Genomic DNA, 24594 nt, shown 5'->3' with positions numbered 1-24594 from the left:
AAGGGACTGTTTTGTCTCCCCTAAACTTAATTTCACAATTTCCAGAGAGAAAAATAAGAAATTAACATGGTTGGTGTCAAGAAACTACTGTTCTTTCATTCCAGTGTGGATGATCAACCAAGTCCCAGAGATCCTGACAAATCAGTCAGAGAACGTGCTGAAATTTAATTAAGGTGGTCCAGGGGCTGGTTCAGTGTCATACACAGTTATGAAGATTTAAGAACTTAATGTTGTCATGAGTGCATCTGAGATTGTTTAATGGTTTGGTGCATTACCGAATAATTTAAGCATTTTTTAACTAAGATAAATTAAACAAGTGGGGAAAAATCAAAACAAAAGGTAAAGTGGAATGGAGCAAGATTACAATATATGTTTTTTTTTTTAAGTGAGTTACTTGGTTTATTCTTGCTAAATCTTAACTTGTAGCATTATTTAGGATCACAGTAAATGTGCATTTTATTTCTTCTGTCAACCCTGAGGTGAGTTTATTTGGAATGTTTATCTGGAATGTTTATTTTAAACTGATTTAGCCATCGTGGAAGTTAGGTCATCTTGGAAAAATGTGTTCTGTCTTAAAAAAAAAAAAAAAAGATGGCATGTTGTGTGTTTGAGAGTAATTCAGAAACCACTATTAATTTCCAGTCTTGTTATGGACTACTTCTTCAGAAAGGCAAGTGCATTTGATATGTTTGAAGCACTTTGTGAGACAAGCAAAACAATTTGGAGCAATTGAAAGTGACAGCCCTGCCCCAGCACATGGCTTTATTTTCATTAGGTTGGAATGCAGGTGGAATGCAAATCATGCCTCTCATCGGTTGCCTCTCTCAATTTCATATATTCTACTTTGCTGTGCTTTGAGGACAGAATTTTCATCTCAGACTATGATTACACCCTATTTGGTTGCTTTTTGGCTTTCCCAGCCATTTGGCCTTGTTACTTGTTTTTTTAACTCATAACCAAAAACTTGGGGCTTCTCTGGTGACTCCGTGGTAAAGAATCTACCTGCCAATACAAGAGACGCGTGTTCCATCCGTGGGTTGGGAACATCCCCTGGAGAAGGAAATGGCAACCCACTCTAGTATTCTTGCCTGGGAAATCCCATGGACAGAGGAGCCTGGCAGGCTACGGTCCACTGGGTCACAAAATAGTCAGACACGATTCAGCTAAACCACCACCACCAACAGCTTTAATCAATTTCCTTTACAAGTAATTGTTTTTGCTTTAACTCTCAAGAGATGGCAAGAAGACAAGCAGACATGTATTCGGCTTTCAAAGAAGTGCTTCTTCCAGAACATCTCGTGGCCCTTAGTAGTCTGCGTTCGTCCACGTAGCAAATGTAGATTGAGAGCCCATCACCTGGGCTCGAGGGAGAAGCATAAGGAAGCCTCATCCCTGCTTAAGACGAGAGTTGCCTGTTTATTATAGTGAGACAGGCTGCCTGCTGGTGAGAAGCGACACTGATTGGTAGTGTTTTCAAGCAGACAGAATTCCATCCAACTAGTTACTGATCACTCTTGAGATAAAAGACCCCCAAGAAGGGATCTTACTGTTTATTACCCCTGACTACATGCAAAGCATAGTGTGTGTGGGGGGCCAGGGGGGCGTGTGCATGTGTGCTCACTCATGTCCAATTCTTTGCTACCCCATGGACTGTAGCCTGGTAGGTTCCTCTGACCGTGGAATTCTCCAGGCAGGAATATTGGAGTGGGTAGCCATTCCCTTCTCTGCGGGATCTTCATCACTCAGGGGTCAAACCCGTGTATCTTGAGTCTCCTGAATTGGCAGGAGGATTCTTTCCCACTGAGTCACCTGGGAAGCCATTACCTGTTCCCTAAATCCATTCTGTAGAGGCAAGATTGGAACTCACATCTCTCTGGCCACAAGTCTGGGTCCCTTCCAGTCTCTGCTGCCATCTCTGGGAAACACTTGACCTCTCTCTCTTGCCTGTCTCCTTTCATTCTGTCTGTCTTCCAGCTTCTCTCCTTCCCTCCTCACCTTCTGCCTCTTCTCCCTCCTGCCCTCCTGCCCTCCCCTCCTCCCACAATGTGAGAGGAGCTCACTGAGACAGGACACTGACCCTAAAGTCAGGCAGACCAGGGCTTGACTCCCACACAGGCCACGTGACCTTGGACAGGTTATTTAACGTTGCTCAGTCTCAGATGTCTTAGCTGGAAGCAGAGACAATACGGATACTGAAAAGTCGTAATAGTAAGCTCTGGCTTTTAAAGCACTCTACCTAGTGCCTGACCCAGAGGAAGCTCTCACTAGTGTTAACTGTTTTTACTGTCTTCTCATCAGAAATGCCGTTTCCGTTTTATGACTTTTTCAAAATATATTATTTCCTGCTAGATCCCCAACAGAGTGGATGGGGAAGCAGGTGTGGAAGACTGGTTTCAGGAGTCTGTGTGTCTGTGAGCAAAGGGATATATTAATACTGCAACTGAGAAATTTCTCATGTGATGCATCCAAAGCAGATTGAAATCTAAGTTTAATGGTAATATTAAAAAAAAAAAAGAGCCCCAATGGATAGTCTGCTGAATTATCCCCTTGCACGTGACTTTCTGAGAGTCTCCCAGTGGAAGTGGACATTTCAGCCTCTGCACGAGTGTAGAGTGACTGAATGAGTGAAGTAATGTGACTTCACTCGTTGTGTGACTGAATGAGTGAAGTAATGAATGGATGCCAACACTTTTCACATTGTTTTAAAATATTTTCAGGGACTTCCCTGGTGGTCCAGTGGTTAGGACTCAGAGCTTCCACTGCAGGGGTCCTGAGATCCATTCCTGGTCTGGGAATTAAGATCCTATAAGCCATATGTCACAGCAAGAAAAGTAAATAAGTAAAAATAAAATATTTTCATATCTGGTCCCCTTATCAGACCATGAAATTGGTCACATTTAGAGATGTCTTGTCTCTTCCCCTCTCCCTGCCACACTGACGTAGCGTGCCGTCAGCCCGTGTTTCTCTGTTGATTTTGTAGGCTCTTTTCCTATCACAGGCTCTTCTGCAGGCAGCCATGACTTCATTCGACTAAGTTCCCACATCATACATCTTAATTAGCTGGGCCCTGTTTCTTGTTTTCTCTAAAACACCCCTGAAGTGTTTCTGTCTAGAGGCTACTCTTCTGTTTTTCTCCACTTCCAAAGTGTCAGAGTTTTCTTAAGCTGCCATGCTTGATGGTTTGTCTCCTCTTCAGATTCTTCCCACTGTGTTCTACAGCTTCCCAACAACTCTCGTCATTGCTGTTGTTCAGCCTCTTAAGTCATATCTGACTCTTGTCGACCCCGTGGACTACAGCATGCATGCCAGGCTCCCCTGTCCTTCACTGTCTCCCAAAGTCTGCTCAGGTTCATGTCCATTGAGTCGATGATGCTATCTAACCATCTCATCCTCTGCCACCTCCTTCTTCTTTTGCCTTCAATCTTTCCCAGCATCAGGGTCTTTTCCAGTGAGTTAACTCTTCATATCAGGGGGCCAAAATACTGGAGCTTCAGCATCAATCCTTCCAATGAATATTCAGGGTTGATTTCCTTTAGGATTGACTGCTTTGATCTCCTTGCTGTCCAAGGGACTCTCAAGAGTCTTCTTAAGCACCACAATTCAATTCAAAAGCATAAATTCTTTGGCATTCAGCCTTCTTTATGGTCCACCTCTCACATCCGAACATGACTACTGGAAAAACCATAAACTTTGACAATTGTTATATTTTTACTCAAACTAGATACCTTGAATGTATATGAAATGCTCCCTTCCTGCTATCTTGGAATGACTTATTCCAGTGACTTATTCCAATGAGCCAGAGATCAGCAGAAATACTTGTTTAACATCTAGGTGCCAGGCACTAGACTAGACTGTGATGATACAGGGATAAATAGGATATGCCTCTTGGGACTTAGACTCTAATAATGAAGCAATTCTAGGGTGATGAGTGTTGCAGAGTGCTAAGCTGAGAATAGGAGGGCAGCCTAGCCTAGCTCGAGGATGGAGTTCTGACGACTGTCTGATGACTGCCATGTTCCCATCGGGGCTCAGGAGTGGGGAAACGTACAAAACAATGAAAGGGGACAAAAACAGCGCAGGCCATACCATTGGAACAGCATTTGAGGACAAAAGCTTTAGAAATTTTTCCCACTTTCATAGTTGGGATTGAATTAAAGGACAAAAATGGGAGAGAAATACGAGATTGAACCACAGAATCACAGATCTGTTGCCAAGCTCCTGGAAGGAGGGGGGCATATTTTTTGGAGGCATAATTAAGCTATTACTGCAAGATTGTAGTCAATTGTAAGTACTTCATACATTACAGATGTTTCTCAAAGTGATTGGTCTCATAGAGAGGGATTGTGGCAAATGTCGTATAAAAATATGATCTCTCACTTGTTCCATTTCTGATTTTCCACATGGAACAGATGATCTGGATTGTCTCATGGTCAACCCAGAATTATGAAAGTCTAGGAAGATTAGAAGGAGCATAAACTGCTACTTAAATCTTTTCTCAGCAGCATTGGAAAGCATGTGTTTCTAGTAATAACTCCTGGGAACTATTTGGTCAGTAAATGCTTCAGCTGTAACTAAAAGGGCATTTCCTTGGTTTTAATTTATTTTAATTAATTAAAAAATATGTCATCTGGGTATGAGGAGGTAGAGTCCTTTCTTAGAAACAGGGAAACAATATCTCTGAGGCCAAATTAAAAAAGCAGTATTTCCCAGAGAATGTGCTGAAAACCAGCAATCCTGCTGGCTGACTCATGGGAGGAAGAGGGAGAGGAGGGGTTGACTTGGGAAGCGCTTCTCGGAGCATCCCAGTGTGTGCTGATACAGTGAAGGCTCTTAAGTCCTGCAGTTCCAAGTCCTGAAACTTCTTTAGTTTCACTCAGCTTTTCACAAATGTGCTTGACTATGGTACCTTGCTTTTAACCCAAGACCTGTTGTCATTCCACAGAACCCACTTTGGAAAGCAGGGCTGTTGTGGGATCTCTTGGCATCCTCTGGGTGCATCCTTGTGATGACTCCGAGCTGGCGGGACGTACAAGTAGGCGTCCCTCACACAGAACTCGACGGCAGGGCTCAGCCTTGGCGGTTTATCATGTTCTAATGTACATGTCAGTAGAATGTAGTGGGAAAACAGTGCGCTTGGAGGCAGATGGTCGGGACCTCATGTGGGCCTGATACTTCCTGGCTTCACGATCTCAAGTCAGGAACATAACCCTATTGAGTTTTTTGTCTTTTATCTGTGAAATGCTGCAACAGGTACCTGTTCTTCTGTTGTCTGAATCATTATTCACCCAGTGCTCTAGAGTCTAGGGTAGGGAAAATTAAGGGCTTATATAGTAAAATATCTTAGACTTTGTGAACTATGTGGGCTCTGCTGCTACTGCTGCTGCTAAGTCGCTTCAGTTGTGTCTGACTCTTGCGACCCCATAGACTGCAGCCCACCAGGCTCCCCGATCCCTGGGATTCTCCAGGCAAGAACACTGGAGTGGGTTGCCGTTTCCTCCTCCAATGCATGAAAGTGAAAAGTGAAAGTGAAGTCGCACAGTCGTGTCTGACTTTTAGCGACCCCATGGACTGTAGCCCACCAGGCTCCTCCATCCATGGGATTTTCCAGGCAAGAGTACTCTGCTATGGCTCCTCAAATCTGTCACTGCAGTGTGAAGCAACTACAGACAATATGCAATAGGTATGGGTGTGTCCATGTGAAACTGTTTACAAAAACAGTCACCACGTGAGATTTGGCCAGTAGACCAGAGACTACTGATCCATGGTCTAGAGTCTACTAAGGGCTTTACACATCTTGCCTCTAATTAACCCTGTTCAGTTCAGTTCAGTCGCTCAGTCGTGTCCGACTCTTTGCGACCCCATGAATTGCAGCACGCCAGGCCTCCCTGCCCATCACCATCTCCTGGAGTTCACTCAAACTCACGTCCATTGAGTCAGTGATGCCATCCAGCCATCTCATCCTCTGTCATCCCCTTCTCCTCCTGCCCCCAATCCCTCCCAGCATCAGAGTCTTTTCCAATGAGTCAACTCTTCGCATGAGGTGGCCAAAGTACTGGAGGTGATACAATTAATACCTTGATTTATACCTGAGAACACTGAGGAGGAGAGATGCTAAGTAACTTGCTTAAGGCAGTTAAATAGTTGATAAGTGGGATTGAGAGTTTTACTCTTACCTTCCATGCTAAACTCCTTTCCTTATGACATCACAAAAACAGGTCCTGAATTACAAAGGCATATTCCTTTCAGTCGGACGTGAACCGAAGTGACTGAGCACACACACACTATCTGAGGGAATTTGCTTTTGCTTGGCTATAGCAGGCAGTTCACGAAGACAAGCATGCATTAAATAATAAGCTTACCATTTCCTCTTCTCTTCTTTTGCTTCTATACTGTGTCCTGTGTGTGAGTGTGCTCAGTTGCTTGCTGCTGCTGCTGCTGCTACTGCTGCTAAGTCGCGTCAGTCGTGTCCGACTCTGTGGGACCCCATGGACTGCAGCCTACGAGGCTTCTCCATCCATGGGATTCTCCAGGCAAGAGTACTGGAGTGGGCTGCCATTGCCTTCTCCCTCAGTTGCTTAGTCGTGTTCAATTCTTTGTGACCCCCATGGACTGTAAGCTGCCTGGCTTGTCTGTCCATGGGATTCCCCGGCAAGAACACTGGAGTGAGTTGCCATGCGCTCCTGCGGAGGACCTTCCAGACTCAAGCATAGAGCCCATGTCTCTTTCGTCTCTTGCATCGGCAGGCAGATTCTTTACCAGTGAGTCTCCTGGGAAAACCCACTATGTCCTAGGCCCCACATACTCACCTCTTCTCCTTGAGCAGTGACTGAGATTTCTAGGACACCACAGTTGAAAGAGATTGCCTTCTTCTAGAAATTATAGTTTATTGAATGTACTAATAATAGTGACCCTGCAAATGTGACTGAAACTTCAAATATCAACGTATCAGGATGCTAACCAGGATTGTAAACCAAAGTCTACAATAGGAGCTTAGAGTTCCAACAAATTCAGACTATTTCTTAATAAAAAATAACCCCGTGTACATTCATTTATATTTCTCTTCCTAAGTGGAGTAAAACTAGCCCTAGAGTCAAGTTTGAAATTATTTCCATAATTTTGGGTAATTAATACACTTCCCAGATCTCATTAGCAAAAGCCCAAAATAGAATAATTGCCATATAATTAGTGATTGGCAAGCCTTTAGAGGTTTAGAGAGTTTGTTCTTCTCTGAATCTGGAAGTACAAGGGCCTAACCTGAGTTTATCTGGACCCAGGATATTTCTGAACCAGGAAATATTCCTTGCCCAGTTTATTTGTTTTAGGCCACTTGAGTTGTTCTACCTAACTTCTTATCCTTCTGCTATTTCTTGGACATACTTTGTCATTTTTTACTTAAATCTTTCTCGCTCACTGGAGTTCTGTTACTGAACAGCTGCTTAGTGTGTTCCTTCTCTGTGTCTTGTGTAGTCGCTAAGGCGTGTCTGACTCTTTTGCAACTCCATAGACTGTAGCCCACTAGGCTTCTATGTCCATGGGATTTCCCAGGCAAGAATACTGATGGGTAGCCATTCCCTTCTCCAAGAGATCTTCCCAACCCAGGGATCGAACCCAGATCTCCTGTACTGCAGGGAGATTCTTTACCATCTGAGCCACTGGGGAAGCCCCAGGATTACTGGAGTGGGTTGCCATTTCCTTCTCCAGGGGATCTTCCCAACTCAGGGATCAAACCCATGTCTCCTGCATTGACAGGCAGATTCTTTCCCACTGAGCCACCTGGGAAGCCCCTCTCTGTGTCTAAAAGCAGTCGTAATACTGTAGGGTTGCAAGAAAAGGGGAAGATGCTGTGCCTGCCCTTAGGAAGCTTCCTGCCTGGGTCAGGAGGTAGGACTGCACGGTAGCAGCTCAAGAAGGAGAGGGTGATAGGTCATGCCACTGAGGTTGTTGTGCTCTGAGGTTTAGAGCTGGAGCATCCTACTTTTCTCTAGCATCCCAGATGCTTCTCAGGGCTGCCTTGGTTATTGCTGTTGATCTCAAACTAACTCTACCTGGCAGTGCAGGTAGATCACAGGTGAGCACTATATTATACCTGGAGAAGCTGGTGCACAAGGGAAAATGGTCATTGCTCCAGAGTCATACAGTTATGAAAAAAAAAAAACAATAACAGGCTCCCACCCTCTGGCTCCACCTGTTTCTCCTGGGACGCAGGGCGCATGGCACATAATTTCCTAGCATCTCACCTCTTTATCTTGTCAGGAGAAAGAGCATGAACTTTGAAGTGGGGCAGCTCTGAATCCAAATCCTAGTTCAGCCACTTGGTTGTAACTAATAGATCAGTGACTTAAACTTTTTCTTAAGTCTCATCTTCATAAGTAATTTGATAGTAGAATTCCTACCTTTTGCAGAACTCTTAGAAGGATTAAGGAGAGGACAGATGTAGAAAGCACCTAATAGGTGCTTAATAAAAGGAAGTTGTATTTATCCTCCAACTGGCGCTCATCACTGCACACACACTTGTACCACTTCAGTTCAGTCGCTCAGTTGTGTCCGACTCTTTGCGACCCCATGAATCGCAGCACGCCAGGCCTCCCTGTCCTGTCCATCACCAACTCCCGGAGTTTACTCAAACTCATGTCCATCGAGTCGGTGATGCAATCCAGCCATCTCATCCTCTGTTGTCCCCTTCTCCTCCTGTCCACAATCCCTCCCAGCATCTGGGTCTTTTCCAATGAGTCAGCGCTTTGCATGAGATGGCCAAAGTATTAGAGTTTCAGCTTTAGCATCAGTCCTTCCAATGAACACCCAGGACTGATCTCCTTTAGAATGGACTAGTTGGATCTCCTTGCAGTCCAAAGGACTCTCAAGAGTCTTCTCCAGCACCACAGTTCAAAAGCATCAATTCTTCAGCGCTCAGCTTTCTTCACAGTCCAGCTCTCACATCCATACATGACCACTGGAAAAACCATAGCCTTGACTAGATGGACTTTTGTTGGCAAAGTAATGTCTCTGCTTTTTAATGTGCTATCTAGGTTGGTCATAACTTTTCTTCCAAGGAGTAAGTGTCATTTAATTTCATGGCTGCAATCACCATCTGCAGTGATTTTGGAGCCCCCAAAAATAAAGTCTGAAACTGTTTCCACTGTTTCCCCATCTATCTGCCATGAAGTGATGGGACCGGATACCATGATCTTAGTTTTCTGAATGTTGAGCTTTAAGCCAACTTTTTCACTCTCCTCTTTCACTTTCATCAAGAAGTTCTTTAGTTCTTCTTCACTTTCTGCCATAAGGGTGGTGTCATCTGCATATCTGAGGTTATTGATATTTCTCCCAGCAATTTTGATTCCAGCTTGTGCTTCTTCCAGCCCAGCGTTTCTCAAGATGTACTCTACATATAAGTTAAATAGGCAGGGTGACAGTATACAGCCTTGACGTACTGCTTTTCCTATTTGGAACCAGTCTGTTCCATGTCCAGTTCTAACTGTTGCTTCCTGACCTGCATACAGATTTCTCAAGAGGCAGGTCAGGTGGTCTGGGATTCCCATCTCTTTCAGAATTTTCCACAGTTCATTGTGATCCACACAGTCAAAGGCTTTGGCATAGTCAATAAAGCAGAAGTCGATGTTTTTCTGGAACTCTCTTGCTTTTTCGATGATCCAGCGGATGTTGGCAATTTGATCTCTGGTTCCTCTGCCTTGCACCACTTACTTCTTCCCAAGTCCGTCTCCTTTAAGAGACCATGAACTCCTTAAGAATAAGAGCCATTTCTTGGCCATCTGTGACACATAGCAGGGCTCAGTAGATTTTATTCATTTAATGAACAACTCACAATGTGTGTCAGGCAGCATTCTAGTTTACTTTTTTCTTTTATTGCTTTGGGACTGCACTGAATGACAAATGCTCGTGAACAAAAAAGTGAGAGTCATCCCAGTGGATTGATCTTAATGAGGGCAAGGAGTTAATTTATTTATTTAAAAAAAAAAAAAACTTTATTTTGTATTGAAATATAGCCGATTAATAATGTTGTGATAGTTTAGGGTGAACATCGAAGGGACTCAGCCATACGTGTACATGTATCCATTCTCCCCCAAACTCCTCACTCAGCCAGGCTGCCCTGTAACACTGAGCATGATTCCTTGTGCTATACAGCAGAACCTTGTTGGTTATCCATTTTAATTATAGCTGCGTGTACATGTCCAGAGTGTGTGGCATCCCTTAGATGTGGACTCTGAAATGATACAAATGCACTTACTTGCAAAACAGAAACAGACTCTCAGACTCAGAAAATGAACTTTCAGTTGCCAGGTAGGAAGGACGGGGGGGAAGGGGAAGTGTGATATTTTGCATGTTTGAACTCAGCTTCCTTAGGTAGAAGGACTGTTATTCTGCTTTTACTGATGAAGAAACTGAGGCATGAGGTGGGAGGGGGGGGGTGTCAGAGTTCACCCAGCTAACGAATAGGAAGTTTCACACCCCGTTGTGTGGCTCTCGAGTCCCTGCTCCCGTCATGCACTGCTGTCAGATGGACTGGGTGGCCAGCCCTGTCAGCTCTGTCACACTCCTGCTCCTTGACCCCGGGAGCCTGTTTTATTAACAAGTCAGAAATTCTCCCATGAGATCAGATGCCCTCCAACTGCCTCCCTTGTTCTGCTCTTGATCTCTTGATCTTGAATAGCGTGTGAAGACAACAGCTGAACCCCGGGCCTAAATTCCAGTGCCGAATCCAGAGGTGTTTTGACTACAGAGGGAAGGCTGTTCAGAGGCCTGCTGGGTGGAGGAAGGCTGGAGACTGGACTCAGTCTAGAATTCGAGTGAGTCTTCATGGAGAAGAGCCCCAGATCACATAGCCCAGATAACAGGGCAGGGTCTTATTCTTCTAGAAGGAGAACACTTAGTTGGAAACAGAGAGCAGCCCCCTCCAAGTACCCCCACCATTCTAGGGTTGGACTGTGATGGAGAAAAAAGGGTTTTTTAAGGTCTCACTTAAGAGAAAGTGGCAGAAAAAAAAACAAAAAAAACTCCATCTCTCAGTCTCAATTTGAGCTTCCATCTCAGGTAAGGTGTGCAATCATTTGCAAAGATGTATAATCAGTATGGAGAAGGCGATGGCACCCCACTCCAGTACTCGCCTGGAAAATCCCATGGATGGAGGAGCCTGGGAGGCTGCAGTCTATGGGGTCGCGAAGAGTCAGACACAACTGAGTGACTTCTCTTTCAGTTTTCACTTTCATGAATTGGAGAAGGAAATGGCAACCCACTCCAGTGTCCTTGCCTGGAGAATCCCAGGGATGGCGGAGCCTGGTGGGCTGCCGTCTATGGGGTTGCACAGAGACTGAAGCGACTTAGCAGCAGTAGCAGCAGCATAATCAGTATAATAGAATCATAGAAAAGCTTGAATGAACAGGGAAAGGAGCATATTAAAGCAAACATAAAATAGTAAAGACAAGACCCATCCTGAGCTGTGGAGGTAACTCAGCATTTAGGCCTTTTTTTTTTTTTTTTTATTGCATCATGACGCTGTGAGCCCAGCAACTCTGAGGTAGGCCTGGTGATGACAATATCCATTAAAGTTAATTTCCTGATAGAAGCCGCTTAAATCTGATTGTTGTTTTAATTTGTTTCACTGCTATTTTCCTTCAGCTTAAATAGAGGAAGCTCTCTGCACCTCCCACAGCCAGCCCAGGTGGTCTCAATAACGTGATGTCCGTCAGTGTCCATCACGGCCTTGACCATCGGACCCTCGTGGCCACACTGTCTAGGCAGAAGACTTATCACTGTAACTGGATGTTGGCCTAATTTGGGAAATATAGGTGCTCACTTTAAAAGTCTAAAGGTCTATTGATGTATTAAGTGAGAAATTATCCGTTACTCGGCATAGGTCCAAATCCATGTAGATCTTCACGGGGGAAAGCTGGACCCCAGTCACGTGCAGAGTAACTATTGAGGTAAGAGCCAGGCTCTGCAAAATTGTACATCCTCGTTTTGTTGTTGGAACAACTGATATAAACACCGGCTAAAAACATCAAAGCAGGAGAGAAAACTCTCGCGATAATAATGGCAAACACGAGGTTTTTGAAATACCAGGTCCTGTTGGAAGTGTTCTACACACAGGAATCTTGTGAGGTAGGTTGTTATTGGGATCTGCACTTTCATAAGTGAGGAAGCTGACGTTCAGAGAGATGGAGGAAGTAAATGGCTAGGATTAGAACGGAGAAAGTCTGCCCCGGAAGCTAGCTCTTGACCATGACACCAGAGGGTCTCAGGATCTGCATCACCAGCAGCGCCTGGGACCTTGTTGGAAGATGCACACTCTCAAGGCCCACCGCAGACCTCTTGAACTTTTAAAGGGGCCTTGCAGGCGATTCTCGTGCACCCTGAAGTATGAAAGCCGCTGCACGACACCATGCTCCTTTGTTCTTGCATTCCATAAATATTTCTCAAGTGTCTTATAAGGGATGAGCACTGTTGGAAATACAGCAGAGATTGAAAAGTGCCTCCCCTGGGACTTCCCTGGTGTTCCAGTGGTTAAGAATCCACCTTTTAATGCAGGAGACACGGGTTCGATCCCTGGTCGGGGAACTAAGACCCCACATACTGTGGGGCGACTAAACCCATGCACCACAACTAGAGAAGCCAGCACGGCACGACCACTGAGGTCGAGCGCTGTGGAGCCCAAGCTCCACAACAGGAGATGCCCACATCCCACAGCTGGAAAAAAGAAAAAGCCCGTGCACGTCAATGAAGACCCAGTGCATCAAAAAAAAAAAAGCATCCTTGCATAAAGCTGACAGCTTAGAGAGTGAGACAGACACTAAAGAAAATTAGGTGATTGATATACCAAGCTCTGTGCTCGCAGGTTGGCAGATTACATTGTTAGATAGTGAAAACCATAACATGTGGAACCTCAACCCTCTACCCACTGATGGGTAGATGAAGGAATGACTGTATACAAGGGTTTAGCCATAGACCTCAGGTGACACGACTGTTTATCATTCAGAGGCAGGTTTCAGATCCAGGTCTCTTGTTTCCTGCCTGGAGAGGTTGTTTTTGTTTTTGTTTTTGCAGTGCTACACTGATCATGCTTTCTTGAGCTCCTCTGTCCTGCATCTTGAAGTTTAAGACAGGCTGCTGTTGTTTAGTCACTAAATCGTGTCTGTCTCTTTTGCGACCCCATTGACTGTAGCCCACCAGGCTCCTCTGTCCAAGGGATTTTCCAGGTAAGAATACTAGAATGGGTTGCCATTTCCTTCTCCAGGGGATCTTCCTGACCCAGGGATTGAACCCACATCTCCTGCATCAGCAGGCAGGTTCTTTACCTGCTGAGCCACCAGGGAAGCCAACTGACAGGCTGACTTGAGACCAGATACCCAGTGTGCTGCCTATGGATCCCCCGTGATTTAACACGGGGACTTTGACAGTGTTTGTAAAGGCAGAGCTGGAAATTCAAACCCCCAGTTACGTCTCTCTCACAAAACTGAAACTCTAGTGTAGGGGAGAGATTGGAGTGATGGGCAGGCAGGCTCTGCTGGCCATTGGGAGTCACAGCTCCTGGGCTCAAGAATGTCCTGTCCTTCCTGGTTGTGATGGTTTGGGGAAAGACGTTTTTCTCTCTTTCACCATGTGGTATGCTTAGCCAGCATCCATGTGTGTGTATCCTGGGTGTTCATCCACATGTGGAGCTGCCGAGACTGGCTGACACTGCCGCTCCTGGATCAAAGCTTTCTGTTTTAGGGACAGTCAGCAAAACTCTGGGCTTCCCAGATGGTGCCAGTGGTAAAGAACCCGCCTGCCAGTGCAGGAGACATAAAAGACACAGGTTCAATCCCCGATTCAGGAAGACCCCCTGGAGGAGGACATGGCCATCCACTCCAGTGTGTTTGCCTGGAGAATTTCATGAACAGAGGAACTGGCAGGCTGCAGTCCTTAAGGTCGCACAGAGTCGGACACTGCTGAAGCAGCTTGGCACACACACACAGCAAAACTCCAGTGCTTGAACATTTCCAGTTATTGAAAAAGTCAGCACCACTTTTATACTGTTTATTAAAAGACTTTGAGAAGAAGGGGTTTGGCCAAGTAGAGGCTGGGGCCATTTCACACAGGGGATGGTGTATTATCAGAGAGTGAAGTGACCTCGGAAAAGTGTGTGTCGGAGGAGGGGGTTTAGGGAACACCAGTTCTGGTTCCCTTACTCTCTAAGACACTGGCACCCACAAGGAAGTACTCGGGAAGCCTTCAAACAAGAGCCCCTTAGGAACTCACTCGGAAGCTCTGTTCGCTCTGATTTAAGTCATGGTTGTGAAATGTTCTGTGGGCCCTGGAGGAATAGGAGCCGCAGAGTTGGAGGAGAAATGGAAATGTTGTAACTGTGGACTCGGGAGGCAGATTTGGGGTCCTGACTGCCAGTCAGATGCACAACCCTGTGCAGTGATTTAAACACTGTAGACCTCGCCTCATCTGATTGTCTATAAAACAGAAAAAAGAGTGTCGAGGCTCATAGGGTGACTGTGAGGCTCCAAGGAGGCGTGTACTGAAAGCACCTGGTAGGTGACTGTGCAATTGTTTTGGTACTGGAATAACAACAACCAAATTGTATGGTTACACTTCACTGAGAGTTTCTATGTGCCAGGCACTGGTTCAGGCACAGCATAGGTATTGATTTATTTAATTGTCCCTAGTACCATTGAAGGTAGATGGTGTTATGCACTCTGACAACCAGGAAGATTTTTAAAGTGTTGTGTTTCAGCAGAACCGAAAATATGCCTGTACTTGTCATATTATGTAAATAGTGATTTCGATTTTAAAAATCTCAACGTTGGGACTCCCTGTAGTCCAGCAGTTATGAATCCACTTTCCAACGCAGGAGATGTGGGTTCGATCCCTGTTTGAGGAACTGGGATCCCACATGATGCAGGGGAGCTGGGCCGACACGCCACAACGAGAGAAGTCCACGTGCTGTAACTGCTGAGCCCACGTGCTCTAGAGCCCAAGCTTCCCAACAGGAGAAGCCTGTGTGCTCCACGGACAGCCAAAATAAAATAATAATAATAAATAAAATAAGATAAAATGTTAAAAAAATAAAAATCCCAATGTCTTTAAGGATGCACAGCTCTGCCTTTCTTTTTCATCTCCCTTCTGCTGTTCAGGGGCTATTGATAGCCAAGCTAATCATGGTGAAGGGGGTAAGTGAGGAAGGGAAAACCCCATGACCTTGTCCCTTCCCCCTTCTCCTGCAGCAGAAACTCAGTGCCCCAAAGGAATCCCCATCTCCTCCCTCCTGGCAACTCCAGGTCCCCATTTTCCTCTGCAGCTCCCCAGCAATTCCGTGCAGTGTTGTAGGCAGATTAAGGGGCCCCCAAAGATGTCCACATCCTAATCTTCAAAACTGGTGAATGTCACCTTACAATAGCAAAATTGATTTTGTAGCTGCGATGATACCAATGGCAATGAGCTGGGGAGATTATCCTGGATTATCTCGGTGGGCTCAATGTCATCACAGGGGTCCTCACAAAAGAGAAACAGGAAGGTCAGAGGGAGAGATGTGGTCACAGAAGCAGAGGTCGGAGTGATACAGGGCTAGGAACCAAACAATGCGGTGGCGTTTAGAAGCAGGAAAACGCCAAGAAATGGATTCTCCCTAAGAGCTTGCAGAAAAAGCTGCAAGCCCTGCCAATAGCTTGATTTGAGTCAAAGGAGAATGATTTTGGACTTCTGACTTTCAGTACCGTGAGGTAATAAACGCATGTTGTTTTAAGTTTGTGGTAATTTGTTATAGCAGCAGTGGGAGGCTAATACACCAAGATAAAGTAAACCTGATTTCCTCTGAAGCCTGGATCTCTTTTGTGGATAAAGACCCATTGTTAAACTTTGTTTCCGTTGCAGACTTGTAGAGGGAAACTAGGAAGCCTTAGAAAATGTCCAAATTCTGCTTTTTAAAAACTCCAAAGCTGGGACATGTGAGTGAGGAACTAATGTAAGAAAGGAAAGGGCTGATGGGTCATCTGAGGGAGCCTGGACCTGCCCCTTGGACCCTGTTTCCTAAAGGAGGCTTTCAAGGAGATCGGTCTCTAGGGTTGACCAGGCATGGTCATGAAACACGGGTCTCTGTGTGTCTTTGGGAATCTGTCACCTCTCTTTGCCTCAGTTTCCACATCCATAAAATAAGGTTAATCTTAGTGTCTACCTCAGAAGGTTCATGTGTGGGCATTAAGTGAGCCCATGCACATGAAGTGCTTGGAACAGTACCTTCCACATCGTAAGCTTTAAATAAATGTTAGCTGTTAGGGAGATCCCCTGGAGAAGGAAATGGCAACCCACTCTAGTTTTCTTGCCTGGAAAATTCCATGGATGGAGAAGCCTGGCGGGCCCCAGTCCATGGAGTCATAAAGAGTTGGGCACGACTGAGTGACTAACACATTATGTATAGGCATCATAGGAGAAAAGTGGGACAAGATTCATAGGGCGTAAACATTTATCTTCCACTTGGCTTTCTCGAGCTTTACTATGGCAGCATTCATGCAATTGCCCCCAAGCGGAGGGGAAATGCATTTCTCAGACTTGCTTATCCCTAGAGTCCTTTGTGATCCAGAACACTCTCAAACGCTCTCGGTGGATCAGCTGTCTTGGACCTAGTATAGTAAATACTGCCCTGGAAAGTTATATCAGGAGATCTCAGTTCACTTCTGTCCAACTCACAGTCTACCTACCCCTGGCCCCAGAGTCACCACTGAACTGGAGATTGGAGAGCCCCCATCCCCACCCCGGGCCATGAGAAATGGGTCCCTGTAGCATCCAGAGCTGAAAAGTGGGCTTTTCCCCAAGTTCACATTGTTCTAAGCAGTTGATGAGCTCTTAGCATTAGCTTGGCCATTGTCTGTCAGTCATGAATTAGCTGGGCTGCTGGGGTCTTCCCTGGGAACGTGGCCCTGTTTCCACAGCATGACCCTTCAGTTCCAGCCAGGCAACCTAGAGACAGTTTGTAACAAAGTCTCTTCACAATCCAGGGACCAGTGGGTTCAGCTTCAGAGTAATGCTGTTGGTTTATGAGCAGATAACCTAGAATTTACATTTTGAAATCATCATTGTACCCCTCAAAGGGAGTGATTTTCAAAGGGGAATTGTGAATACTTTATAGGGTGGAAGTACAACATTCAGTTGTGTTCATTCTGGGGCAGGTGTTCAAAACAAAACACCATGGTGTCTGAAAATAAAAACCACTTTGGTGTCATTACTTTACATAGCCACACCTTGTATAAACATAGGAAATCTAGTTTCTGGGGAATTTCATTTCCAGAAATCAGGCCTGGCTAACATAAAGATGCCTTTTCAAAATAGAAATATAACACATTTAGTTAAGCTCAGGCTTTCGTGTTTTGTTTTGAAAGCTATAAAGAAATAAATTGTAGCCCTCTTTATTTTTAGCAGACACCTCTAGAAAACCTTGAACAGTGTTCTATTTATAAAACCAAGAGTCTGTTTTCAGGCAAACTTGCTTAGTCTCTTATTAGAGAAAGAACAGGACTGAGTATCAGAAAAATGAACTGTTTCTTTTTCTAGATTTGTGGACTTCCTCAGCAGTTCTTTAAGAAACAACAAAGCAATTGACCTGGTTTTGTTTTTGACTAATAGAAGATCACCTGGAGATTAATAAATTGTGTTTAATATTCTAAATAAATTGGAGCAGAACGAATAATATACTGGGGAGAAAAAGTGGAATTTGAAATGAGAGTACAGCTTGGCTTTTTAAGAGTTATGTTGCTGAGTAAGAGACAGCAGACCTAAATAATTTCCTGTTTAAATTATTTCACTATCACATTATATAGAACATTTACAATCTCATCATCCTTCAAGGCATTAAAAGTAAAAAAGAAGATGAAACCTTGGCTGAGTAAATTCAGCAGCTGTAAAAGAGTCTAACAACTGAAAATAAGTGAACTAACACAGCCAGAATATTGTTAGGAGCACGCAGGTTCCGTCCTTCTGTTTTGCCATCCCGATCAACTAGGTCATACTATTCCTACAACTTTTGCAGTAAAAACAGCAAAGTCAGCATTTGTTGTTGTTCATTCGCTGTCGTGGCTGTTTTGCAACCCCATGCTTTTCATTTAGTGCTTGTTGTGGATAAGGCAGCCTGTGAAGGACTTGACGTAGATTCTTTTACTTAAATTTCTCAGCCATGTATCGATGAGGTAGATACAATCGTTGTCTCCATTCTACAGATGGGCAAACTCAGAGAGCGAGCAGCAGGAAGTATTACCGCGGGTGCGGACACAGCTCTCACTCTAGACCCCTGGTTCCTCTTGGAGCCAGCAGTGTATACCTGTCCAGGACCAGAGGCTCATCTCCCTTCTGTTTTCTTATGGTAAAATATGCAGGACAGCTTGGGAACCCAAGTAAAAAATCCATACCGTTCCGACCAAAAGAGTAGCTTGCTTTTGTTTTCTTCCCATTTTTCCCCAGTCATTGCTCATCCCAGGAAATCTTAGGAGCTCCTTCAGAAGGCCATCTCACCTGTTACATATTTTCATACACTGTTGTCTGGTTTTCTTAACTATTCTTTTTTTACAGAGTTTTGAATATACTTGCTTTCAATATTTTGCTCTTACAAGTAACACTGTAGTGAAAAACGTTGTGCATAGCATTTATACTTGCTTTTAGGTTATTTTATTAGGATAGAATCCGTAAGTAGGGGTTACTGAATCATAGTGTAAACATTTGTGTGGCTTGTGATAGCATGGTCCAGTACAAATATAGCACGGCCCAATGTAAATATAGCATGAACCACACGTGTAATTTTAAAATTGCTGGTAGCTTCACTAGAAAGTAAATAAAAATTAAATTCATTTAAATAATATATTTTATTTAGCCCAGTATATCCAAAACGTTATCATTTAACATGTAACCAATGTAAAAATTATGATATTTCTCCATTCTTTTTTTATGTGAAGAATCCAAAATGCAGCGTGTGTTTCACATTGATGGTGCAGCTCGATTCAGATGACCCACGTTTCCAGTCTTTAGTAGCCACATAGTAGCTAGCGTATTTGGCAGCACAGATCTGTAAGATTTATAATCCAGTATTTTTAAATGGCCTTTGTTTTTTAAAAACCCAGACCTTCATCTGTCTTGCTCCAGTCTAACCTCCAGACACACATATTATTTGGATTACTCCCTTGGGCCCTTATTCTAAACTCCTTTTGCTTTTTTCATTATTATGAATATTTTCCTGACATCTGTCATATACCAGGTACAGTGCTAGATCTTGGGGTTCCCAGTATAAATAGGACAGTCCGTTGGGGAACACAGAGACCTTCATAGCACAAATTGGATTCACCTGCTCATTGGAAGTAGGAAATAAGTTAAAACACACACGTACACACACAAGCAAGGGATAATGCAGAGTATGAGAAGTTCCCCAAATGACGATTAAAGAAAGTGCCGAGGGGATCAGGGCAAGCTTCCTAGGGAAAATACGAGTTGAGTGTTAAGGGCTCAGTCGAATTTTAATGGGCAGAGATGGGAGGACAGTCTTGCCTGTGACTATCTCGTTATCCCACCCAGATGGCAGATTGGGTTGGTCTTGCATTGTATGTAGATCCCTGGAGGCCTTGCCAGAGCCTTGCAGTGGAAGGTGCTGGCTAATGCTTGCTGAGCCCAATTAATAATATATGGTTGGCTGGCACGCAGTGACAGAGACACCGGGTCTGTCTACTCGCTTTAACCTCTGCATTGAAGGGGCAGCTTAAGCGTCTCACTCATTCCTCTGATTGTGTGTCCTGCCAGTTTGCGGTCACAGTTTTCTCACTTTACTAAATCAGTCTGGATTGAAACCAGTCGTTTAGAGCCAAAATGGTAGATAAATGGAGGCCAGCACTTTAACTTACATCTGACCTACTTGTCACTTAACTCTGGTTCCTCTGAGCTTTTCAAACAGCATGAGCAGGCAACACAGACAGCCAGTGACATGGGAATTCCAAGGCACTTCATCAGAAGGCATTTTTATGTAGTTGCAACTCGTTTATGTAGGCATTTGTGTGACAAGCTTGCAAGTTTCATCAAAGTCATTATCCTCCTTGCAGTTATGGAAACAGGAGATCCGATAGGTTTCTTGCTCAAGGATTTGTAGCAAGTAAGTTGGAGGAGCCCAGACTAGGGCCCAGGTCTTCAGACACCAAGTCAGTGCCTTCCCATTTGTTATCTAAAGCTGGTTCACCTGAACTCAGATGGTCACTCATTGCTTTACAATAGATGTACTTATTTCTTCGGTACCTATAGTCTAAATCTGAGAAATGGAGACAGAGATACACTTTGTGGGGGTACAAAGAAGGTAAATTAGGAAACAAAAACCAAAGGGTTGGTGATATCAATATTTGTAATATTAGCTTTCATAATAATGGTAAGAGCTAACATTGAATTCTTAATATAGGACAGACACACTGCTGAATGCATTACATATAGGATAACAGTCAGTGCTCACAACAAACCTGCGTGGTTGATCTTGTTATCTCTACTGTATAGATGAGTATACCGAGATCACACGATAAACTTGAAAACGTTTGGACTATAGAATTGTGTCCTTGGCACCTCAGCTATAGGTGACCTTGGCAAGTTACTAAAATTCTTGTTTCTGTACACCATTTTCTCTAAAATTAATACCTGGCCCACCACTCGGGGTTGTTGTGAACAACAAATGCGAGAATGATTTGTTGCACAGTCGGACACGACTGAAGCGACTTAGCAGCAGCAACAGCAGCATAGTATATGCAGTTATATGTAACGTTACCTACGTGTGTGAATGCATGCTCAAGTCGCTTCAGTCGGGTCTGACTCTTTGCAACCCTATGGACTGTAGCCCACCAAGCTCCTCTGTCCATGGGATTCTCCAGGCAGGGATAAGTGGATTGCCATGCCCTCCTCCAGGGGATCTTCCCCAGCCAGGCAAGGATTGAATCCTCATCTCCTGCACTGGCAGGGGGGTTCTTCACCACTGGTGCTGCCAGGGGAGCCCTACCGTCAGACTAAAATCCCTCTGTAAGTTGAACTACCCCCAGCAGACTGGTACCTGGCATATAACAGATGCTCAGTAAATGTGTATTAAATTCAATTCAGTTCAGTCACTGTTGAACACGACAGTCAGTCGTGTTCAACTCTTGGCGACCCCATGAACTGCAGTACACCAGACTTCCCTGTCCATTACTAATTCCTGGAGTTTGCTCAAACTCATGTCCATCAAGTCAGTGATGCCCTCCAACCATCTCATCCTCTGTCATCCCCTTCTCCTCCTGCCTTCAATCTTTCCCAGTATCTGGGTCTTTTCCAGTGAGTCAGTTCTTCGAATCAGGTGGCCAAAGTTTTGGAGCTTCAGTTTCAGCATCAGTCCTTCCAACTGATTTCCTTTAGGATGGACTGGTTGGATCTCCTTGTAGTCCAAGGGACTCTCAAGAGTCTTCTTCAGCACCACAGTTCAAAAGCATCAATTCTTCGGTGCTCAGCTTTCTTTATAGTCCAACTCTCGCATCTGTACATGACTGCTGAAAAAACCATAGCTTTGATAGATGGACCTTTGTCAGCAAAGTAATGTCTCTGCTTTTTAAAATGTTGTCTAGGTTGGTCATAGCTTTTCTTCCAAGGAGATTGGCCATAGCTTTTTTTCCAAGGAGCAGTAAATATGTATTAAATTACTTGAATAATTTAAAAAGACTGCTGCTCAACACACCTTTCCATCCCTACAAGTGGCAATGAGGAAGGGCGATAAAGATGGCAAGCCCTGTGCCAGCTTCCTGAGCTCAAGTCCCCTAAATCCATCAGTTTCTTCACCCTCTGGAAGAAACCGCTTTGCAGTCTAAGTAGATTACGGATCCTCCAAATCTTTCCATCCATGCTCAACTTGCATTTGACTATATGGGCATTTTAGGTTTAGTCGCTAAATTGTGTCCAACACTTTGTGACCCCATGGATTGTAGCCCGCCAGGCTCCTCTGTCCATGGATTTCCCAGGCAAGAATACTGAAGGGTTGCCATTTCCTTCTCCAGGGGATCTTTTTGACCCAGGGATCGAACCCACGTCTCCTACATTGCAGGCAGATTCTTTACCAGCTGAGCCACTGAGGAAGCCTATAGTCATCTCACACTGGATAAAAAAAATCCCCCCCACAATGATAATTCAGTACAGAAAAAGTAAAGAATAACAGACAAATAGAAGGGGGGAAAAATCATTCTTGATTCTTCTGTAGCCTCTGAGATTACCATTTAGCATATTGATCTGTTTCTTTTTTCTAAGCGTTTTTTTACATCCTTGGATTCATCCTGATCTGCAAGTTGGCTTTTCCACTGACCATCAGGGAAAGCACATTTTCTCATGAAGTTACAAACACCTCATGAACACTCATTCTTAGCTCAGTTCAGCTGACAAACACTTAAGTTTCTGCTCTGGGTCAGGTGCTCGGGACACGGTGGTGAACCAGGCCAAGGAAGTCATTGAACTTCCAGTCTTCCTTGTTGTGTTTAACGAGTGGCTGCCTAGTGGGTTTTGGCCCTCTGATCATTTACTCTCTTTGGGTCTGTTTTTCAGGGTCAGGCTTTCTTACCAGTGCAGTCCTCCCCCTGGTACCCTCAAATATTAAATTATATAAAAAGAAACCAGCAAAAGCAAAATGTGTATGTGACAAAACACACTCAATACAGACATGTTCTAAACAAAACACAACAAAATACTGTTTTATCCTCTATTTGGGAGCAGAGATTTTATCAGTCCATTCCTGTCTGTTAACGTCAATTCTTAAAGAGTTCACTGTGTAACACGATCATATCCAGCTAACCCCAAAGCCCCCTTTCCTCGTTTTCTTACTCTTTTGGGAAACCTAAGCTACATAAAGACTCCCTTCCGGCTAGGTGTCTGTGACATGTCTGCAGGATAGTGGGGTGGGGGCAGGTGCTGTCTGCACAGTTGCCGAGTACCTGGCAGTCTTCCCACCTCCTGCCCTGTCCTTTTTGTCCCGTGCTTTCGAGTCAGCCAGGCGTGTGACACACACTGCCCTGCCAGGCTTGTTCTCCGGTAGGATGTGGTTCTGTTTCGTGTTTCTGGTATTAGCCCCGGAGTCTTCCTAAGGGGTGGACGTGGAAGGAGACACCTCTCCCCAAAGTCCTGATTGCTCTGCCCCTGGTCCCCTCCTGTCCAGTCTGCACTTGAAATTGCTGGTTCATCCTCAGATCATTTTGGTATTCCCCCAAGTTCTTCAGAAATTAGGTTACTTAGGAAAGAAGATCAGCATTTAAAGACTTCTAGTCCAGGGCAACTTTACCTATGAAATGGTGAGCCATGGGTTTATCCTGGAAACTGTGTTCAGTTTTGTATTCCCAGCAACGACCTTGCCAGACCCTAGCTCACTATAGGCATCCAGGTCATGTCTGCTGAGTGATTAAATGCCCCAGAAGGACCATACCGATCCCATCCTCTGAGCTTTTAACCCAGTATCTGTGCACTTGCTGCAAAAAGGAACTCAGACTTTTCATCCTTGATGCCTGATGGCCAAGCTTAGTGCCTGGCACATCCTGGACTTTCAGAAACCTTAGATGAAAAAAAAAAAAAAGTGAATGCTGTATACCCATACAGTGGAATTTTTTCAGCTGTAAAAAGGAATGAATTTCTGACACATGCTTCAGCTTGGATGAATCTTGAGCATATGATGCTAAGCAAAATAAGCAAGACCCACAAGGACAAATACAGTAAGATTCCACTTACACGGGGCACCTGGAGTGGTCATATTTGTGGAGACAGAAAGTGGCTGTCGGGCTGGGGGGAGGAGAGACAGGAAGCTATTGTCAGTGGGTCACATCTGCTATCGGGGATGTGAAAAAGCTCAGGAGATGGACAGTGGTGATGGTTGTACAGCATTGTGAATGTACTTAATGCCACTGAATTAGACACTCGCAAATGGTTAGAATATTAAATTTTATGCTATATATTTTTATTTTACCATAATAAAACTTATTAGAGAAAATGAATCCTGCTTTTCTTTTTTCTACTTCTCTCTATCCACGAGCCTCCTTTTTCTTTCAAACTTGGCCGTGATGCCCCTCTTTGAGGAATTCTCCCTGCTGGGGATTAGATGTCAATTAATACAGGTCGCATTGGGGGTGCTTGGATGCAGGCCCCTCCTGGTCAGGCGCCCTGGTACCCGGTCCTCTGATTTCCTTGTCGACAAAACCAAGAGCCATGTCTGGAAGCATCAGGGCATAACCCCAAGGCCGCCTCACCTACCCACCAAGACAGAAGTCCTGCCACGGTCTTTCCTTTCCCCTGTCGGATTCTTTCCTTGATGGATGGGAACAGTCTCCGTCACAGCCCAATGGGAAGGAAACCGATTGAAAATCTTTCTCTTCCTGCTGTGAACTTGTTTTGAAGATTAAAAGCAGGTATGCTTTGGAGGGCCAGGCAGATGCTGTAACATTATTTTTAATAATTCAGGGCACACCAAGTTCAAAAACAGGTCAGAGTGTTTTTTTTTTTTTTTTTTTTTATCTTGGCTCCTAAAGCAAACTCTGCTTACATCATGTCCTTTCCATCAAGAGAGGAAAATGGTAGCAGAGGCTTACTTCTGACACT

At 44.5% G+C, this 24594-nt stretch overlaps 1 protein-coding gene across 8 annotated transcripts in view; it reads left to right on the top strand.

Moving 5' to 3' along the window:
- MPPED2 (metallophosphoesterase domain containing 2) overlaps positions 1-24594 on the top strand; it is a 211395-nt gene that overhangs the window by 167750 nt on the left and 19051 nt on the right. The window lies entirely within an intron of this gene.

Source organism: Bos indicus, chromosome 15 (genome assembly GCF_029378745.1).
Source record: "Bos indicus isolate NIAB-ARS_2022 breed Sahiwal x Tharparkar chromosome 15, NIAB-ARS_B.indTharparkar_mat_pri_1.0, whole genome shotgun sequence".
Lineage (NCBI taxonomy): Eukaryota > Metazoa > Chordata > Mammalia > Artiodactyla > Bovidae > Bos > Bos indicus.
Note: the sequence above shows the minus strand (reverse complement) of the source record. Positions and strands in the feature narration are given on the sequence as shown.